This window comes from Notothenia rossii (assembly GCF_949606895.1).
Source record: "Notothenia rossii genome assembly, chromosome: 7".
Taxonomy (NCBI): Eukaryota; Metazoa; Chordata; class Actinopteri; order Perciformes; family Nototheniidae; genus Notothenia; species Notothenia rossii.
In genome coordinates, this window is record NC_136905.1 from 71,377,561 (window position 1) to 71,399,553 (window position 21,993).

Here is a 21,993-nt window from a genome sequence, read left to right on the forward strand (position 1 = left end):
ATACATTAAAAGCAATTTCCCAAGATTTTGACATCAATTGAGAATACATTGTAAATCAAATGAAGAAAATATTAAATAAACATCATTACTGTACATAAGTGTAGCTTTTACTCCTGTCCTTTGAAGAGAGTATTCATGCGCTCAGAATGACATGTTTACAGATCAGTGTACACTTTGCTTTCCATGATAATTGTATCTTGTATAAAGATCAGAAATGTTAGTTGCATAACCATTTCTCCACTCCAGTTGAAAACGGATCTTAAAAACCAAACAAATGCACCCTGAAAATGTTTTCCCAATAAATAATACAACAGGCAAGTTGTTTTATTGTGCTGTTACAATATTTGTCATTTTCATTTTTAGCTCTGACGGCAGTAGCATCATTACAGTAAACAGGGCTGTATCTCTTTTATTTTTTATTATAACAATCATGTTCTCAAGACACACACATCAGGCATAAGAAAAGCAATACAATTTAGAATTGCGTCTCAAATAAGATTTTCATGTGGCTCTATGTGTCCTGGGTGTGTGCTTATGTTGCATCAGAAGGGCTGTTCTAGCAGAGCAAAGGGTCAATATGTAGACATAACATGTTGATGAGCCAATATGACATTGAGCTGTGTGTAAAAGTTTGTATTTCCAGGGTTTTGCTTCCTAGTAATCTAGTAATAATAATAATAATAATAATACATGTAATTTATATCGCGCTTCTCATCTGCCAAGACAAATCTCGAAGCGCTATTGTTCAGAGACGATTAAACGCAGATTCAAAACAACTTTTTTCGTCATTAGGGTGCCAGAGTTGTTCATGCTGCCTCTTTTCCAGTCGAATCATGATCAATGAATCAATACAACAGTCTAAAAGTACCTTAGCTTGACAGTTACACAGAATGATGAAGATCATAATAAGCCATGAATTAGCAGATAGCTAATACAAATGAACATCTGTAAACAATACTGAATTCACTTTCTTAAGAATACTTGCTTATACCCTTCTCTTTTCTGCCATATCATTCATATCGTCAGTCCATTGAGTGTTTTAAAAAAAAAAAAAGATTATTGAATTCGACATCTGGTGCCGATATCTGAACCAAATGTAGCTTGTGGTAATGTTGTCATGTTTCTGTTAAGTTTCTGTCCATAGAGCGCACAAGACCAGCCACTAGTCTGGTCCATTAGTGTGCTAAATCTTGTCTGGTACATAGGTCCATAATATTGACTCAGTAGAATAGCATGGGATGAAGAAAACGATGATAACACACTGTATATGAGGCTCTGTGGACCCTTTCTGGTTTGCAGTTTCCTTTAATATTTAAGAATATTTCCTATAAAGTCCGACATTGAAAAGTTCATATAATATCCTGTTCTGCTGAGATGAAGAACTGCGGCCCTTTTTTTTTTTAACATGCAACACTCAAAGCCCATTTAAGTTGCAGCCAACAATGAGCAGTGCCAAAATATCATCAAAACCAGGCGGCTTTGATGCCCGGGCCAAGACTTTAAAGAAAGAGGAATGTGGTAGTGAGGACCAGTGCCAGGTGTATACCTCAATGCAATTAGGCCTGAATTGAATTATAAAGCAGCATATAAAATATAATGTCACTTATTAGCAACACATTTCAAGCGTGTTACTGTTAGGATTGCCGATACTCGAGGAGTGATACAGAGAGAAGTCAGTTAACAATAAAGACTTTCAAACAACTCCTTAGCACATCAAAGCATGGCACTTTAACAATCCATATGAGCGAGTGTTGCAATGAAGGCGTCAACAATTCAGACTCAAGTGAGACTCGCGGATAATGCATGAAGTCTTCCAAAGCACAGATTGACCCAAACTGCTTTTCATGGCTTGACAGCTCATCCAACGTCCACAAATTTCTGCGGAACTGTTTTCATGCGTGGGGTGTTTGTGAGATTAAAAGCACTTCAACGCAACATGCGATGTTTGCATGTGAATGGAAGCCATACAGGGAATGTCACATCACTTATCTTTTGTATAAAACTGTGGTGCTCTTCTTGTCAGCCGCAAATAAGCCCATTGTATCCTGCTGATAAAAGGCAATCAAACAAAGTATATAATTGTGAAGTCAAGCATTAATTGCCTGTATAACTACCGCCTAATGCTGAAATAATTAAGAATGTCTCTTACTGGGGACTGGTAATGCAATTATCACCTTGATGATTGTGCTATACAAAGACATTCAGAGGAGGGAGACAGCAAACGAGAGAGAAGCAAATAACTAAAATGACGGGATAATACAATTAGAACATGGCTGAGAGCGGAAGGAAACAAAGGGGGGACAGCCTCAAGGCTGTTTCCAACAGGGTTGCCATGTCTACACACTTCATTTGCATCCTTATAATGTCACACAATTATACTCGATAAGCATCCAAAGCTGTGCATGGAGCCAGAGCAGCCTTTACATAATTATTTTTAGTATTTTCATGTCTTACAGATTCAGTATGTGCCAAGAATCTGCTTTACAGTATGCTTTGTTACTTTCTCTTCCAGTTTTTCCAGCCACTCAGCTCATTCAAAGTCCATTCACAGTGAGCAGGTGTAAAGCAATGTTTCACATGACACATTTACTTTAAACTTCATCATTCTGATTCACTCTATTTCAGTGACAGCCAAAATGCCCCTAAGCTGTGGCGTAATATCCGTTGTAGAAGGTTCCATTTTTAACTACCCCTATATTAAAGATACCACCGCTGGTAATGTAATGTGTGATATATACAATAGTGGACAAAGTCATCGTCGATATGAAAAAGGGGCGAATGTTCTATTCCCTATTTTGCATTATTTAAGGTAGAGATCAAATGAAATATTCAACAGATGATATGCTGCTTTAATATTCATAGAAATGAACTTTATATTAGAGAACACATTTTTACGGGAAGTAGACTGGAGGCCACTGATTACATTTCATTGTTTGATCACTACGCAGGGACATTATGGGGTATTACGAGGGGCAGTCAGTGCCCCCCTTCAGCAAACATTTAAGGGCAGTTTCCGAGGCCACGCCAATTTGGCAGGGCACATTAAAAGTTTACAATACCTAGGTATGTTCCAGAAATGGAAAACAACAGCTTTTAAATGCAGCGCCTCAAACGTTTCAACGCGCTAATAAAAGAAGGGAGCTGTGTGGGAAATGTATAAATCATAGCATGTCTCAAAAAGCACTGATACATATTCATGTATTTACAGGCAAAGATATCACCTAAGGCAATTGTGATTCTGTAAATATGAATAAATCAGACGGGTCCCTGTAGTGCACTTTCTTTGCTTTTATATGCTTGAGTGTTGTTCTGTTTTATTTAGTTTTGTTTGTGTTTACATAAGAGTATTAAAGAGTTAATTAAGTTTAAACGCAAAAACAAACAGAAGCGCCGCTAAACAACTATCAGGAGAGCTCCTTCTGAAAACTGATTTATTTAAGACTTGGATGAGATCTAGACTTGCTCTTCACATACACACACACACACACACACACTCAAACCCACAGCCCCTGGTCAAAGAGATCAAGAGGGGGGGATAGGGGTCCCTGCTGTGACTCTTAACAAGATGGCATTCTCCGGGGTCACAGAGGTTGCCAGAGTTCGCGTCTACTTTTAAGGGATGTGAAACTCCACTCAGGGTTTTCCAACAGTTATCTAATTGGATTAGGTGTCCAAGAGAGGCCCCTTTTTCATCCCTGGCTTTTGTCCATTCGCCTCAGTGCTGTATGGAGCTTAGAGGGCTCCAGACACCAAGGAAGACAGGCGATGGATTAGGTGAGGTATCCTGACCAATTAAGATGAGGCCAGGTGTCGTGCTGATTGCGGGAAAATTGAGACCTCGTCCCGACATGTGTCTAATTCCCCACTCACTGCCCCGCTACCACTCATTTGCCTGTCCGCCACACATTGCTTTTCCTCTCTTACCTCCCCTTTCTCTCTTCCTTTTCCACCTCTGCAAAGGTAACCCGAGCTGCCTTCCCTTGACCCTTCTCTTCCGTGGAGAGCTAATCAGACCCACCTGGAGCTCCCCAGGGCTCTGTTAGCCGCTGGCTCAGCTAGCAACAGCTGATCCAAAGAGGAATCCCTGGGGCAAACGCTGCAGGCCTGGCACCCAACACACACTGATCTGCCGGGGAGATTATCCAAGTGATGGTTCATTGAACCTGGAGCACAATCACTGATAAGGAAGTGTGTGTGTGTGTGTGTGTGTGTGTGTGTGTGTGTGTGTGTGTGTGTGTGTGTGTGTGTGTGTGTGTGTGTGTGTGTGTGTGTGTGTGTGTGTGTGTGTGTGTGTGTGTGTGTGTGTGTGTGTGTGTGTGTGTGTGTGTGTGTGTGTGTGTGTGTGTGTGTGTGTGTGTGTGTGTGTGTGTGTGTGTGTGTGTGTGTGTGTGTGTGTGTGTGTGTGTGTGTACCTGGAAAGACTAAAGTTAGACAGTTAGTTACCAATCAAACAGTAGCATCTAGACCCATTTGGTAACTCTGTAGTTGACCTTGGCTTTAGTGATTTTCTGCTCTTTTCCTATTTTGGACCTTTCTGACCCAACTTGCAAATTGTTTATGGGATCAGGTATTTTTTAAGCAACATTTTCAGCTGGTAAACATAGCGGTGATTGCAGTTTTGAATTGTTCTAACTACATGTGTACAAATGTTTCCAGGAAAGATGATGGAATTGGGTGCTGAAGGCTCAGCTCTACGGTCTCCATAGGAAACAGTAAACCTTTTACACTTTATTATTTCATTTTAAATATGCAGCACTGTTCACAGGCACATATAAATCAAAGAGAAAGATTCATTTATAGTATATATATATATATGTGATTTTTGTTACTCTGCTATTTATTCAAACACACTGGCTCACTAACATCACAGTCTGTCACATGCAAACAACCTCATATTCTATAATACATGTAACATGGATTTTAACTATTTATCAAGAAAAGCAATAATACCAACACAGCCTTTTTTTTATATTATTTGGAGCATTAAATGATTCTAATATAGCCGAAGGCCAACTGAAATGGAAACGGAAACATGCAGATACAGTCCATTATCCATTGTTAAACGTTGATCTATGGTTTAATATTTGCTTCCCAACAGCAATGACAGTGTGTTATTACCTTGACGGAGGGCCATAATGTGCGCTGACATGCGGGTGATTATTTAAATAAGCTGCAACAATAAATAGGGCTCCACATGATCTGGAATATGAGCCTCGCGGAGAAATCGTGCATAAATCCTAAATTTGATGCTGAGGTAAGAATGTTGAGAGTGAAAAATATCAATGAGGTGCATCAGAAAACCAGCTCATTGTTAATGTTGAGATTAGCCTCCTAGAAAAAAAGGATAAGTATCAGGAAATAATGTGAATGATTTAAGACTTGCATCCTAACATTGTAAACCTGCATGACTTACATGTAACAGCAAGCCAAAATGTAATTATCATTGTAGTCAACATGCAAATATCCAGTCCTATACGCTTATGGCCTAAGGAGCTCAAACATGGTTGAATCCCCACAGCTGTGCTGCAGCGCCTCCGTCTCTCTCTCTATGTGCAGAAGTGTTCTTGTAAATAGTTACAGAAAGAAACTAAATCAACATCAGATTGTTGCTAGAAGTTTCAAAAGTGTCTGTGTTACGATAATGTGTCTTGGAGCAGTTGGCATCCACGTTCACGAGGGACGAACACGTTTCAATTCAACTAAGGATGCAAAAATATTCCTTCGACAGAGACAATAAGTAGCAAAGCATCAGCTAAAACAAACATGAAAGCCTCTTGCCAAACACCAACTGTTATGAAAGGCAGCAGAGAGCGAGAGCATTCTGGCATCCACATCAATTAGAGGAGAAGGGTTAGCGAGGACCCCGCCTGTCCCAGCCTCGCACGCCCGCTCCCACACCTGTTTCTGCTCCGGGGCCCAAGCCGAAGAGAGAGAGAGAGAGAGAGAGAGAGAGTACTCCTAGGAGAAGGAGACAAGGCACATCTTGCTGCCCAATATGTATACACATGCCACAACCTGAGGGACAGTGAATGACACACACACACACACACACACACACACACACACACACACACACACACACACACACACACACACACACACACACACACACACACACACACACACACACACACACACACACACACACACACACACACACACACACACACACACACACACACACACACACACGCACACACACACACACACACACACACGTGTTGAAATGTAATTGTATCACTGTATATATATATCATCAATAATATGTGAACATTTGAAATGTTAATGTTGTTAATTATTTTGTATTGTGATGCTTTGGCAACATTGTTTAATTTAACTTTCATGCCAATAAAGCCCCTTTGAATTGAATTGAATTGAGAGAGAGAGAGGGAGAGAGAGAGAGAGAGAGAGAGAGAGAAAGAGTGAGAGAGAAAGAGAGAGAGAGAGAGAGAGAGAGAGAGAGAGAGAGAGAGAGAGAGAGAGAGAGGCTGGTTACTTTGTCGCGGTGCCACCACAGCCTAGCATTGTCTAATGAGATTAGATGGTTCACTAATGAGCTCTACAGTGAGGAGAGTCAACTGTGAAGTGAAGGTCAGAAATGTCCTCATCCAAATGCGCTGTTTGACTTCAGGAGTCATTACCTAATAACAAACAAATGATTTAAAGGAACCAGCGATGGTATTTGTGTTGGCCCCTTGATACTTTCTCTCTCCTCTTTCCATTTTAATGAGCATCTAAAGTATGAAAGCAAAACACTGAGTTGCTCCACTTCATGAATGGAATTGATTTTGTCTCTTCCAAGTTTACAAATGATTTACCTAGGAAAGCCACAAATGTACTAAAGAAGATCATTAGATAATAGGACTGCAGTGGTGTTCAATAATACCTGATAGTTAAGAATGCACCAGTAATTTATATGTTTTCTGCAGATTCAAACATGACTGTAAGCACGTTGTTTTCATTATGGTCCTTGGAGAAGGTACACAATCTGCTGAGAAAGACTGCTTTCCAATAACTTTTTCTTTTTTTTTCTCACTGTGATCTTTCCTGGATGGCCAAGTGGTGAGGTAAGCATCAGGGCAGCAATAGAGCCTTTTCGCTGGCACCTTTAATAATGTGCTGACATAAAGTCATACATGTTTAACCAGGTAATAGAAGGCTGTGAAATAATGATCCATATTGGCTTCCAAGACAAGGTATTAATCTCCGGCATCCTTTTGCCCCCTTTTCTCTGCCACTTCATTCAGCGGGGGTTAAAACAGATTGACCTCCTTTCAAATGAAATTAATAGTTTTTTTGTATTCATTTTATTTGCCACTGAGAAAAGCTGCAATGCTGGTGAAATGTTTGCTCATATGTCAGCATTTCCTTGTTATTGGCACACAACTAAATGTTTTTTTTTAATCCCGAAAGGTTTCTTATAACGTGTAATACCCTGTTAACCGATGATAAAATACATTTCATTTTGGCAATCTCAGGAAGATGTAATCGACATGCAATTTGCTTAAGTGCACAAAACTATCATTTTTGTTAGCACTGCATATTTGCTGAAGAAATATTGAATGCCAGAGTGTATTAACACAAGAGGCTGCCATGCATCTTCGCATCAGACCTGAGAGATCTTGTCACCACTATCTCCTGTAATCTGTTTAATACTGTGTGTGTCCGTCCAAATTGAACATGTGGTATGGAATGACTAATGTCAGTCTCATAATTTAGTCATAATACTCTGTACCCTATAGGGGCCATCTATGGATGCTCAGTCCATGAGTGCAGTGCATGAATCCAGTCCATTCACCCCTCACCTTTAAAAGCCCTGATGGCGGGCCCCATTCAGCTTCAACCGTTCTGTCAAGCCCAAAGCATCCTTCAGCAAAAACAATAAAGATCCAATATGGACACGTGTGTTGTGTGTGCGTGTTTAGAGCTAGTTCCTGTGTGAGGATGATCTCACTGACCCACGTGCTGAAGGAGAAAGAAAAAGAGAGCGCTCGAGGTGATGACTTCTCCACTCACTTAGAGAACTTTGACTTATGAGGTGCACTGCATTTAGCCAAGCTAATGCAAGTGAGGGCTGTGCCATTAACCTCGAGGAGAGAGGCAGGCCCAGGCACTATGATGCATTCAGATTGGCAGAGGACAATATTTCACCATGACAGGCATTACCAATGAATAATTAAGTGTTTAATATAATGATCTCAAGAGAGTGAGAGAGATAGAGAAAGGAAGGAAAGAGAGAGACAGAGACAGAGAGAGGAGAAAATGGTAATTCCACAATTCATTGCCCTTAAAACCTATCTGGCATTATTACCCGGCAGCATTGCATGGGGGAGAGGGCTTTTGTTGAAACAAATAGGTTTTTGATGGCTCCGCCAGAGTAGTAACGGTTATTAGGTTTGAGAACTCTTTCATGATGGAAGTGGTATCCTGCCGAGCGGAGATCATGAAATTTTAAGTGGGGAATTTACAGCAGAAAGACTGCGGGACAGTGAGGCCGTCTGGGCCATGCCTGGGGACACATGTGTGTTGGTGAAGCATAATGCTGTTCGAATGTCACTTCAAATAAATAGTTAACAAGCTGGAGATAGTTTTGCTTGTTGGAACAGCAGCCTCACAAAAAATATGTATTTTATTTATTTATTTTACTAGAAGGATTTGGGTTTTGAAATGCAGTGACAAGTCAGTTGGGAGAAAATCTTACTTGAACAAAACTACATTGATGTCAAGTACAAGAGCCTGCGAGGTCGATACAGTGCAGATATTGTAACCAGTGCATATTAACTTAAAGGAAGGAAAGCTGTAAAAAAAATAATGCACAAATTGATCAACTATCTACTACTACTACTAATAACTGACCATGCACCTTTAATCACTGTTTTCATATAGCATCAAATAAATTCACAGTGGCAGCCTGCTCTCCTGAAAATGACATTGTAATGCAACAACACTTTCCTAAATCCCAGATTACATATGTGTTTTTGACAACTTCAATAAACAGAATTACTCTTTTGAAGACAGTTTTTTTTTTATTTACAAAGCCAACATGGTGTTTGAAACTGTGACCGTAAAGAAATATGTTACCTTTAAACCCTTATTGAAAATGCAGTATAGTTGATGTTGTTTTTTAAATATTAACTAATAAGTAACATAAATACAGGGGGGCAAAAAAGTATTTAGTCAGCCACCAATTGTGCAAGTTCTCCCACTTAAAAAGATGAGAGAGGCCTGTAATTTTCATCCTAGGTATACCTCAACTATGAGAGACAAAATGGGGGGAAAGAATCCAGGAAATCACATTGTCTGATTTTTAAAGAATTAATTTGCAAATTATGGTGGAAAATAAGTATTTGGTCCCCTACAAACAAACAAGATTTCTGGCTCTCACAGACCTGTACCTTCTTCTTTAAGAGCCTCCTCTGTCCTCCACTTGTTAACTGTATTAATGGCGCCTGTTTTAACTCGTTATCAGTATAAAAGACACCTGTCCACAACCTCAAACAGTCACACTCCAAACTCCACTATGGCCAAGACCAAAGGGCTGTCAAAGGACACCAGAAACACAATTGTAGACCTGCACCAGGCTGGGAAGACTGAATCTGCAATAGGTAAGCAGCTTGGTGTGAAGAAATCAACTGTGGGAGCAATTATTAGAAAATGGAAGACATACAAGACCACTGATAATCTCCCTCGATCTGGGGCTCCACGCAAGATCTCACCCCATGGGGTCAAAATGATCACAAGAACGGTGATCAAAAATCCCAGAACCACACGGGGGGACCTAGTCAATGACCTGCAGAGAGCTAGGACCAAAGTAACAAAGGCTACCATCAGTAACACACTACGCCGCCAGGGACTCAAATCCTGCAGTGCCAGACGTGTCCCCCTGCTTAAGCCAGTACATGTCCAGGCCCGTCTGAAGTTTGCTAGAGAGCATTTAGATGATCCAGAAGAGGATTGGGAGAATGTCATATGGTCAGATGAAACCAAAATATAACTTTTTGGTAAAAACTCAACTAGACCTGTTTGGAGGAGAAAGAATGCTGAGTTGCATCCAAAGAACACCATACCTACTGTGAAACATGGGGGTGGAAACATCATGCTTTGGGGCTGTTTTTCTGCAAAGGGACCAGGACGACTGATCTGTGTAAAGGAAAGAATGAATGGGGCCATGTATCGTGAGATTTTGAGTGACAACCTCCTTCCATCAGCAAGGGCATTGAAGATGAAACATGGCTGGGTCTTTCAGCATGACAATGATCCCAAACACACCGCCCGGGAAACGAAGGAGTGGCTTCGTAAGAAGCATTTCAAGGTCCTGGAGTGGCCTAGCCAGTCTCCAGATCTCAACCCCATAGAAAATCTTTGGAGAGAGTTGAAAGTCCGTGTTGCCCAGTGACAGCCCCAAAACATCACTGCTCTAGAGGAGATCTGCATGGAGGAATGGGCCAAAATACCAGCAACAGTGTGTGAAAACCTTGTGAAGACTTACAGAAAACGTTTGACCTCTGTCATTGCCAACAAAGGGTATATAACAAAGTATTGAGATGAACTTTTGTTATTGACCAAATAATAATTTTCCACCATAATTTGCAAATAAAGTCTTTAAAAATCTGACAATATGATTTTCTGGATATTTTTTTTCCTCATTTTTTGACTCTCATAGTTGAAGTATACCTCAGATGAAAATTACAGGCCTCTCTCATCTTTTTAAGTGGGAGAACTTGCACAATTGGTGGCTGACTAAATACTTTTTTGCCCCACTGTATATCTGACTATCATCCTACAACTTTTAAATATTGGCAGGCTGCATGCTGTATTAGGATGACCATCATGTTATATTCAAACATGCAGATGCTAATACAAATCCTTCTGGGAACTTGGTAATTGTGGTGCTTTTTACCCTAAGAATATAGAAAGCCTCTGTGCAATTGTGTGTGCATTCAATACTGGATACCTTTTCTGTTAAGCTCCTGATTAAATTCAACATAAATATTCTACATACAGCATCTCCTTGTCTTTTAAAAATGCAATGGCTGCTCCAATGATTATGCCAGGAAGATAAAATGTGAACGACCATATCTTTATCTCCACGTTGCAACATGCACCAAATTGACTTCAACATTTTTCTCCTACCTCTAATAAAACATATAATACTAAGTGGCTAAACTTCTCAATCAATGATGTCCTCTAAATGAGAGCCAAGGACTAAATTCACACATTAGCATGATTCACAGTCCGCCCACGGCTTCCAAACACAGTCTTACATGTCTCCAAATGCCCAACTGAGAGCTAATTTCACTCCTCGCACCGGCGACCTTTGGCATCATATATATGTAGTGCTTGTTGCCTGTATGACAGATTCCCATGCATATTCATACCTACATATGGCCCGCCAGAATGAAGCCTGTCTACTTCCTGCAGACTGTAGATGAGGCAGTTCATTACTGAGTGTTCTCTATCGGCTCCGGTCAAACCCTGAGGATTTGATTATTCGTGTCAGTGAGGCGCGGATGGTGAAGAGTCCATTTTGGTTGTATTTGCGTGTCTGTGTGTGTGTGGGAGAGGGACTTATCCATGTGTGTTTGGTTGTAGGTTACAGTGTAGAGTGGGATTGTGTTGAAAAAGGGGCCATAAGTGTGTGTGTGTTCGTGTGTGTGTGTGTGGTGGTTGTGATGGAAGCTGGTGGGAAGTGTGCATGGAAATGGTGGGGGTGGTACATGTCTGCGATTGTGCATGTGCTCGTGTCTTTGAGCGGTGTGTGGGAGTGTGTTTGTGTGTGTTGTGGCACACGCTCACAGGCTTCTCTTGTTTGTGAGGTGAGAAGAGAGGAAAAGTGGAGTCCCTCAGCATGCCTCCACCTCCTCTTGCTCCATCTGCCCATTTCGCTCAGTTCTCCATAAATTAAAAACGCTCTACATCTGCTTTGGGGTACATTGTTAGTTGTGTGCATTTGGTGGTTCCTCTGTTTATGAAAAATTAAACAGTTTTCTGCATTCGATTATTCCCCCAGTCCCAAAAGCCCCTCTGCAGCAAACAAGGCAGAGGCCCATGCTTCACCCCACCATGCTGAGAAGAAGACCAGCGCCTCCACCTTAGGGAGTGAGGAACATCTCAAGTAAAGTGAATGGGGGGAAAAAATAATTAACATCTGTTCATGGTAATAATAAGCACATGTGTAAAGCCTGGAAACGCCATTCGGAATCGGCATGACGATCTGCTTTCACAGCAGTAATCTACAGCAAAAAACTGTTTGATAAACACTGACAACAAAATCAAGTGTGCTACAACTGATGGTATATTTCTCTGAACTGTGGTTGCACATGCATATTTTAAGGCAAGGTGTCAAAAGAGCAAACAAATATTTATATTAACTTAGTATATAATGGGGGGGAGGGGGCACAGCCACAACTGTTAAAATAAAATAACTGCCCTTGTGAATGATAAACCATGCACAAGCTGCCAAATTCCCAAATGTGCACTTGTTACCTTGCCTAAATGGATTCACTGACCAAAGGATTGATCTGATAAAATATGCTTTGATAAGTAAGTCAGCACATCTGTATGCAAGAAGGTGTAGCTGCAGTTGAATAGACATTTTAAGGGACAATGTAGATAATTGGGACAAAAGGGACTGCAGGATGGCCCCTTAGAGCAGTGGAATAATGAGTGCAATCAGAGGTTGTGGTCACTATGTTGCCCTATACAGAACACCCAGGCCACTGGGGAGGACCTGTGTTTGTCTTTGACTTCAGCACACGTGGCTCCAGGGCAGTCATATTTGGCCATGGTTTGGTTACTGGGAGCCTTGTGGCAGAACAGGTGTAGCGGGCCGACGAGGCCATCAATCTCTCACTGGCCCGTCTCTGTAGGATTCAGGGTTAATTATTGTCGGCTAAGCCATTAAGGAGAAAGATGGAAGCACAGAGGAAGAGGGGAGGCTAACCTTGGCAAGAGGGGGACAGCTGGGGGCTGAGTTAGGTTGGGTTGGATTCCATTTTCTTGCTAAGTTACTTATTTCAAATTTGTCATGTTTAAAAATAAAATGTCTAGAAAGACTATACCCATTGTGAAAGAAAAAATGATTGGCAATAAATATTGTACCATCTTAACGAGACAGAACAATAACATTTAAAATTCACATGTTTACATTCTGTTTAATTATTAACTCATTTATGAGGTAGTTAGTTAAGTTAGACACATAATGGTTACAACTGGCAGCTGCTGGATAAATATTAAGTAGGAACAGATTACTGTGTAAGGCTAAGTGATAAAGCTAACTGAGCTCATTTAAAACTTACAAAGAGCTGGAGTCCAGATGCTTTGATCCCTTTTGTCCGAGAGTAAGATGATAAACCGTGAAATCATTTGACCACTGTGCTGGGGTTATCAAGAGGGACACATGCTCAGGTAAAAGGTAATGACTGAAAGAATCAAAGGTTTGAGTCTATGTTAGAATTATATAGATTCATACCTATTTAAAACACCCTCATAAAGCACTCCTTTTTATTGCACTGCACCTTTAGTCTGGACGGTATCCATCTCATTGTGGGTTACTTCATAATGCATAAATGGAAAATGCCATTAGGGTTTCTTTTCATACTCTTAACATATTAATTGGCATTGCAGCGAATATCGGATCATACAGTAAATTGTATCCTGCGAAGTCAGTGACACCTGACCTATTGAAAATGTTACAGTGTGCTTATACCTTCATTTATCTACTCAATGTGCCCATGAATATTTAAGGTTGACAATTAAACCCCAGCTGACCTGCAGCATGGAGCCGGACCAGCGCTGTCAAAGTGAGGCAGCATAAACGCGCCTACGCAATCACACTCATCAAAAACCCGAAAATGCAAACCCCCTCCCCCCCCCCCCCCCCATGATCCCACCACCACACACATGAACAGAGAAGAAGCTCATAGCCATACGAGCTCTGTCACAATGTCACACGGTCACAGTGACATGGCCTGCGTGTGACAGGCACATCACATATGTGTCATGTTTATGGGGGCATCAACAGACATGGTTTGTGTTTTGTGTATGTAAATGTTTGGGCAGGGTCAAAGTTAATGCATGTCAGTATCCCGCTTCACCTTGGTTTGGTGATGCAGAGCAGAATGTGTATGGGGGAGGCAACAGTAAACTGAATAGTGAACACTGTACTAGCACTTTGAATAAAAACAGCACCAGACTGTGTGTTACAGCTACATTGGTTTGCAGTTACAACCTACACATTCTGCAAAACAAATATATAATTAAGCTAAGGTGTAAAAATAGGAACACAAGATAACTAACTGTTCAGTTTTTTCAGATCTGCGGCCCGTTTTAGCCTCTTTAGCTCATTGTTTTCCAATTCACCACTTAACTTTTTGTATCACTGTCACGGCTGTCATCAGCGGCAATTTTAGCCACCGCAGGCAACTTTTTTTTCGTTGTTTTTTCTTTACAAAACATTTTTAAAACCGCAAAATGCCCTTCATTACTCGGCAACAAATGAGGGAGACAAAACTAGTGACTACCTGGTAAACTTAGTGGAGCATTAGCGACAACAGTGCAACATATTTCCCTCGTGTAGCGGTAAGGGCCAGAAACTGTGAGGAAAAATATGGTGTTTACCGCCTCAAGGTGCAGCACGAAATCAGTTAATGAAGGGTTAAAACAGAAAAATGATACTGTGGACTGTTTGATGAGATGAGAGTTGTTGGGCGAATCCTCTAACTCTCTCATAATTGATTGAAAGAAAAAGTGTTTGCAAAATATCTAATTATTAACCGCAAGGGCAATGTAGTGAACATTGAAACTGACACATCTCAACCCTAATAATGTATGGAGATCAACCAGTGTCTCTCTAATGTCAGACTCTCGAACTATATGTGATGTGATCGCACATTAACTGCATGCTATATTCCCTGACAGATTCCATATACAGTCTGAATGCTGTACTCGATCACATTATGCTTCACTGATCAGGCTTATTTAAGATGGCTCTTTGCAAAGTGCCCTCACGCTGTCATATTATTTTCATCTCCAACCTTGTATTAGTGCATTTGTCCCCTGAATATGAGTTATACTTGATTTTTAATGATGTAAATAATGCAGTAATACCATTGAAATGAAGCAGTCTTATTCAGATGTCGGCTTACTTCTATATCCAGTATATTCCGGAGCGTCTATAGGTCAGATTACTTTTTCAAATGGTATGAAATATAAATGAACTAAAGCTTTTTCTACCTCCCTAATCAGTTTCTTATATTTTTTTATCACAGTGGCCGTGAGGATGGAGGGGGAATGACTTCACATTCTAATCATATTGTCATACCCCCAGGTTAGAACCTTCCATTTTGCATAGCAGAAGAAAATGGCATTGAAAGAGAGCCTTGATATACCCTCAGTGTAAAATATATGTTGAAAGGCCTCCATTTATTCATGCCTCAGTGGTACATTATGTCAAATGTAATCATCAAAGAATAATAATAATAATAATAATAATAATAATAATGTAAGAAAAGACAGAAAAACTTCCTCAAACTTGATCTAGTCTACCAACAACCGTGAAATCAAACTTTTATAAATGGTCTGATTCTAGACGTGAACTCTATTACCTAAAGCATCCAGGATGCAGCAATTTAGCACAAAAACATCTCTCTAAATCGTCCCAACCTTTGACAAACCCATTCTTGATTCTTTTCAGACCCAAACCCAAGTTTCCATTTATGAAAAATGTCTGGTTACGGATCTATCATTACGACAATCACTCCTTCACTCTTGTATCATTTATTCTCACACAGACATCTCATCTAAAGGCTTGAAGACAGTCTGGGCCAGTTTTTCCAGATACACTATTATTTTTGCACAAAATAAGGCAATCTGCATCTAGCTGTGGTGTGCGATTGCCATGGGAATAGAAATCAGACACCTGTCGGCGCGGTGGGAGTATTTTTTCTAACAACAGCTTCTCAGCGGCCAGGCACCTCAAAGCAGCATAGTGAAAATGTCTCCTTGTTGAGGAAGAGGAAGTTAGGTTGTAAAATTGAAAAACGTATTATAGTTGTCAGACATTGGGGACTGATATAAAACTCCATTTGATGCCTCCATCATCACTGACATCTGGGTAAGTAATCATAAACTAAATGGAATCACTGCGATGATGACTGCTTTTTAGGATTTGTAATTCTCTCTTAATACCTCTATATTTCTTTCAGGTACAGAGGATCTGTTGAATAGAAACACTAAATGAATATCTCAAATACACAACAAAAGGCTTCTGACTTATAATGACCGAAAGGCCTTGAGGTAGACACACATCATTGTATTGTGCCTACAATTTGATCATTTCTTCTAAGTTATTTTATGCGAGCAAACATCCAAATAAAATGACAAACTGTGGCAGCTGATAGGTTCAATACATCTATTGACCTATTTCTCTCTTGTCCCCTTTTGAAAGTCTGTTAACGGCAGCGGTGTGACAGCGAGGTTTGAAACCAGCAGTTGGTATGCTGTCTGAATATCTCCCCGGAGGATTGTTTCAAATGTGTGATTCCATGTCTTGGGGGAAATAACAGCAGTTGCGAATGCCATATTGACGATGTTCTCTGCCCTGCAGTTTTCACTGTGAGATCTGAATGCACTTCATAGCAGAAGGAAAAAAAATTATGTCGAAGGGTCACAGAATTGAACCATGGGAGCTGAACACATGGATCACATGAAGAGAAACAGCTTGGTGGTTTAAACAGCATGAATGCTACGAATACAGTGAACTGAAAAATACATTGTACAATTCCTAAATCTGTGTCCTATTATTAATTCATTTCTTTCATAAGATTCATCTTTTTTTATATCTTCTTCCTGTAAACATATGTTTGATGACTCATCTTGAACAGCACTCGGCCGCTTGTTTAGTTGTCACACCGGTATTAGTAAGCTGTTTACATCACCAGAGAATGTGGTTGAGGTCTAATTTATTGTTTTAACCCTCATCCTCGTCCCTCTGATCTAACAACACAAGTGATGGAGGTATGGGAGGAGGTGAACAGTCAATATCTCAATTTCTCTCTTGCTTTTTCTTCCATAATCCAATCAAATTTCAAGGAATTCATTTAACTCCCTCTGGAAACTAAACCCCACAGGGTGCACACCACAATTTAATTTGACACTGTTTCACTGGGACTTTAATTTGACTACTTTAAACTAACTAAAAATAAGTGTTCAATGTATTTTCTGCTCATTTGGAGCGTACTGTGACAATTCAAGCATGCAATCAGGGATGCAGTTAAGGGCAATATGCAGTACATTTACTCAAGTACTGCATACTACACTTACCTTGAGTATTTCAATGTAATGCTGAACCAGGGGTGTAGTTCAGGAGCCACAGTCAAATTGAATTATTTAACATTCATTTCCACATCTGTGTAGTCCTGACCACCTGAACTGACACACAACACCATACAAATTAAAGTGGGAGCTATTAAGGAAGAAGGTTAAGTTAACCCCCTGCCTCTTTAATGTACAAGTTGTATACATACTAAATACATAAAAGTTGTGAAAACTGCAGTTAAGGTCGAATAATTATTTTCCTTAAAGTTTCCGCGGGCCGAATTGGACCCTCTGGCGGGCCGGTTTTCGCCCACAAGCCGTATGTTTGACACCCCTGTGCTCCACCATAAAATCGAATTCACTAGATTTCAGATGGCAATATTCTACTTTTATTAAACTAATGTTTACTAGTTTACATGAAACATATGATATCATGCAGGATAATACCAGTATTATACAAAATATGTAATATTGGCTCCACTTTGACGTACCTTTTCTTGGGTAACATTTGGAAGATAGGATTTTTAACTTGCTATATAGAATTTATACACTAAGGTATTTTTAAGTTTACATAACTTCTTCCATTAGCGGTTATAGTAGTGCATCTCAGTGTGTACTGCACAGACTACAGGTTAGACCTCCATTTACTCTGCAGCATGTACAATTCCTATATTACATACATAATGCTATTAATTATTATAGAGTGTCTTATGCAAATTAAAACCGCTCTTATCTACGAGACTTCATTAATCTGCGGTTGCATCCATTCTGGCCTACTTCTTGATCAGGCTGCGGCTCAGTACTCTTCATTAACTCAACCTTTTTCCAGGGAATATTCAATCTTCATGTGAGTCAGGTCAAGAAGGGCCACACAGCCGGAGATCCAAATTCTAATCATGTAGGGGAGGACAACATACACCCATACTTCTTTAATTGGCTCATATACCCATGTTGAGCAGGTGCTTATAACATCCCACATGTGCTGTTTCTCTTAAGTGCGTGGCTCCTCCAACATCGCCCTCCCCGCGCCCAAGAGAGGCGAAGAGGGCAAGTAAATGGATGGTCCGCTTGAGATCCCCTCTGAGTCATTTCACCATGTACGTTTCAGGCTTTTAAGTTGCTTCATTTGGAGGAACACACCCCACCTCGCCACTCACATACACTATTATATCAAAAACATTATTAATATTCACTAGAAATGACTAAGAGAGCAGGAGAGGTTTTCCATATCCAGATGGATGCCCCTTAAATCTGTCTTCAATTAGCCTCCACTAACTTGCATCTTCCAGTTGAATTCTGAGTAGCTGATCTGGCAATTTACTCAGCCTGGCTGGAGAGCACTTGGTCCTTCTCCTGAGTGCAACCTAGCTGCTTTTGAGTATTGTGAACCTTTGATCAGTGCCCCCTTATTACATATAAAAGCCAATACCATTAAATTCTGCATTGCCTCATCTCCTTGTCCATAATACTTTCGTCTCTTTTGTAGCAAAGATCATAGACTCATGTAATGAAAAAAAAAGCTGTAAAAGTAAAGCAGATGATAATACCTTTTAGTTAATACATCTCACATCTCTGCAGTGTGAATATGAACCTGTGGCCTGTGTTCTGTCTCTGTAGCTAGCTACTTCCCTCTTGTGGCCAACCAGGACACAGAGACACTGAGACACTTACTGAGGTCAACATGTTCACTTTCCTACGTCTTGCATTTTTAAAAAGCAAGAAAAAGAAGATTAGAAATGTGTATAACACAACAACTACTGACATTCATCTTCAGTGCCTTCTACAAGTCCCCCCCCCCACCCCCCATCCCCCTAACCACCACTTCTCCCCCAGTCTTCGAAGAAAGTGGATCACCATGGGAGCTAAACCCTGGCCATTAACATATAGAGTCTTTATTTAAATCCCATTCACTTTTCCATCCATTTAGAAGAGTAATGCCAGCAGGTTACAGCGATGGCATTGCGTGAGTGCCTGATTGGGCTTCAATTTGATCATTTTATCTGATTGTGAGGTAAACAGTATCATGATGGATAAGATCTCATTACAATAGGAAAGTGAGGGTTTAATTTCCTGTACATGTTCCATCTTTATTAATGTCAGAGGCAGCGGGTCGTCAATTGCATTACGGGCCTTGATACCCTGGCTAGGCATCCTGCTTGACATAAACGAGGCCAGCGAGCCAGTTGAGAGGGATTACACTTGGCACAATCCTACTGTACAGCCAATTTCGATTTGCTTTTGGCATCAATACTGCATCTCAGGGTGTACAAATGTTTACAACTTTGAGTATAAAAACGACAGCGAAGAATTACGTGTGATGCCGTTTAATTAATCTACGCTACCGTTGTCTCCTCTTGAGATGGCTGCCACAGTGGCAACAGCCCAGCTGGTGAGGAAACTGTACATTTGTTGTCTGTCAAGAAGGAAACTACAGAAGAAGACAGTGACGATAACACCTTGACATCACCCATCCAGTGATAGAAAGAATAGAGGAAAGAAACAAACTTCAATAATAAACCTGTCAACACTCCAATCTGAATACCCAGGAGCAACAACTGTCTCAACTCTCCTCCCCTGGCGATAGTCATCATAACGGACACTCTCCTGAGAGACAGCATCTCATCTATCAGTCTCACACACACACACACACACACACACACACACACACACACACACACACACACACACACACACACACACACACACACACACACACACACACACACACACACACACACACACACACACACACACACACACACACACACACACACACACACACACACACACACACACACACACACACACACACACACACACACACACACACACACAACCCCCTCATCACATCATCTCTATTTGTCCCATTATATCCTTAACACAGTCTAAAATACCTCTGCTGCTCCAGGAAGGGAACTCACGAGTGTTGAGGGCCGTTGAGGTGTGTGTGAGCATAAGTGTGTGCCATCAGTGGCTTCATTACTAGCGCCGACTATTACCTGTGCCTGTCGCTAAGGCTCTGAGACAGCCTTGTTTGTTTGTTTCCCCCGCTGTAATCCTCAACCGAGGCTTGACGTGTAGTGCGAAGCCTTAGCTCCGTTATCCACAGGCCTCTGGGAGCAGCAGCGCCGTGGCATACCGGGAAAAGAGAGAGAGAGACACACACACAGGAGACTTACACCCCGTGCACCTGATCATTACCATGCTAAATTTATATTGATTGCTGTAGCTTAAGAGCTAAATGTGAGTTATTCCCCCGACGCGGCCCCTGTGTGGAATCTGTGGTGGTGGGCTGCCGGTAATCCATAGAAACCACAACATGTGCACTGTGTTTGGCCATAGATATGGTAGCAAACAGTAAACAGTGCCAGGGAGCATTTATGTAAAGCTGACCACCCCTTCCAGCAGTCATTTTTAAGTGATGGGTTACTCCTGGATTTCATATTACATGCGTGCACAGACTTAAAGGGGTGTCCTGGAGGGGGGGGGGGAGGGGGGGGGAGAGTAGGGTCTTCAACATGTTCCCAGCTTTTCCTGCCCTTGCTCTTGCAGATAAAGTTGTGTATTTGCGGTGTCTCTCCTCCTGCAGGCAGTCATCACACATATGCATATGTGCTTGCCCTTGACATTATCATCAGCAGATTTGTGCTAGAGGCCCCGAGGTAAGGTTGAAATACTGCTGAGGCTTCTGAGAGAGTGGCCTGCTTTAGAAAGAGTGTCCAAGGGCTAAATACGCACCCAGAGACGCAGGCAGAGGAATGGGAAAAGGCTCTGTAACTGAACCTAACAGAGCGCCCCTCAGGGGACAGCAGTAATTAAACAGTGATTAAATTAAGGGGCAATGCGGGCAAAACGCAGACTGATTGACACTCTGCTGGCTCCTCTCTCTCTCTCTCTCTCTATTTCTCTCTCTGTCTCCCCTCGCTCGCTCTCCCTCTGCGGGTTCAGCTCTGTCGTGGAGCATTGCTTTCTATTGACCTCCAATTACTCACCCACTCTGAATTCTTCAAGGTCCAATTTCGAAACTATTTTCTTAACTGTGTTAAGAGCATGGATCACTGCACATTTGTTTCTGAAAGGGCTGAGCTGCAGGACTGGAACATAAAAGTAGACTAAAAGACAAAAAAGAAACACTTAAATGCATAGTGTCTTCCAATACTATCAATGTTTACTTCAGATAAAGTCACAAACTACAATCGCTCTAGCGTTGCGCCCAGAGTACTATCGGTCCTCACTACAGATAGACTCACAAAAGTACAATCACAAGTAGCTGCTTGTGATTTAGAAACCCTGCTCATGCGGAATCTAAAGCGTTTCTCTCCTGTTTCCGAGCCAGTAGCCGGGCAGCTTTAGAAGTGCCTTATCAAATACTCTCCTTGGGGGGGAAATACTATAAATTACCTTTGGCGACTCCTTAAACCCAAAGCAAATAGACAGACAGAAGAGCTGAGCAACAGCAATAAAACCAGCTTTAACAAAACAATCAGAAAAACCAAGACACTGAAATTGCCTTCCTCCAAATCTGGAATTCCCTACACGTTTCTGGCTTACCCTGCCTGCCACAGTGCCCCGGGTCCTCAGGCCTCTGTATAGATTTTTATAAACCAGGTCTTGTGCTTATGAAAATACCTACTGAGGGCCCTTAAACAATCTGTTAAGTCTTTTGATAGTGAAGAA

At 41.2% G+C, this 21,993-nt stretch overlaps 1 protein-coding gene across 3 annotated transcripts in view; it reads right to left on the reverse strand.

Moving 5' to 3' along the window:
* Nucleotides 1-21,993, reverse strand: part of dcdc2c (doublecortin domain containing 2C) — a gene marked incomplete at its 3' end in the record, with an annotated part of 89,403 nt that overhangs the window by 37,785 nt on the left and 29,625 nt on the right. Inside the window, exon 13 of one of the 3 annotated variants that reach the window (XM_079640738.1) lies at nucleotides 20,260-20,429. The exons of the other annotated variants lie outside the window; for them this stretch is intronic. Of the gene's footprint in view, nucleotides 1-20,259; nucleotides 20,430-21,993 lie in introns of those variants that run through there. 3 annotated transcript variants of the gene reach the window in all.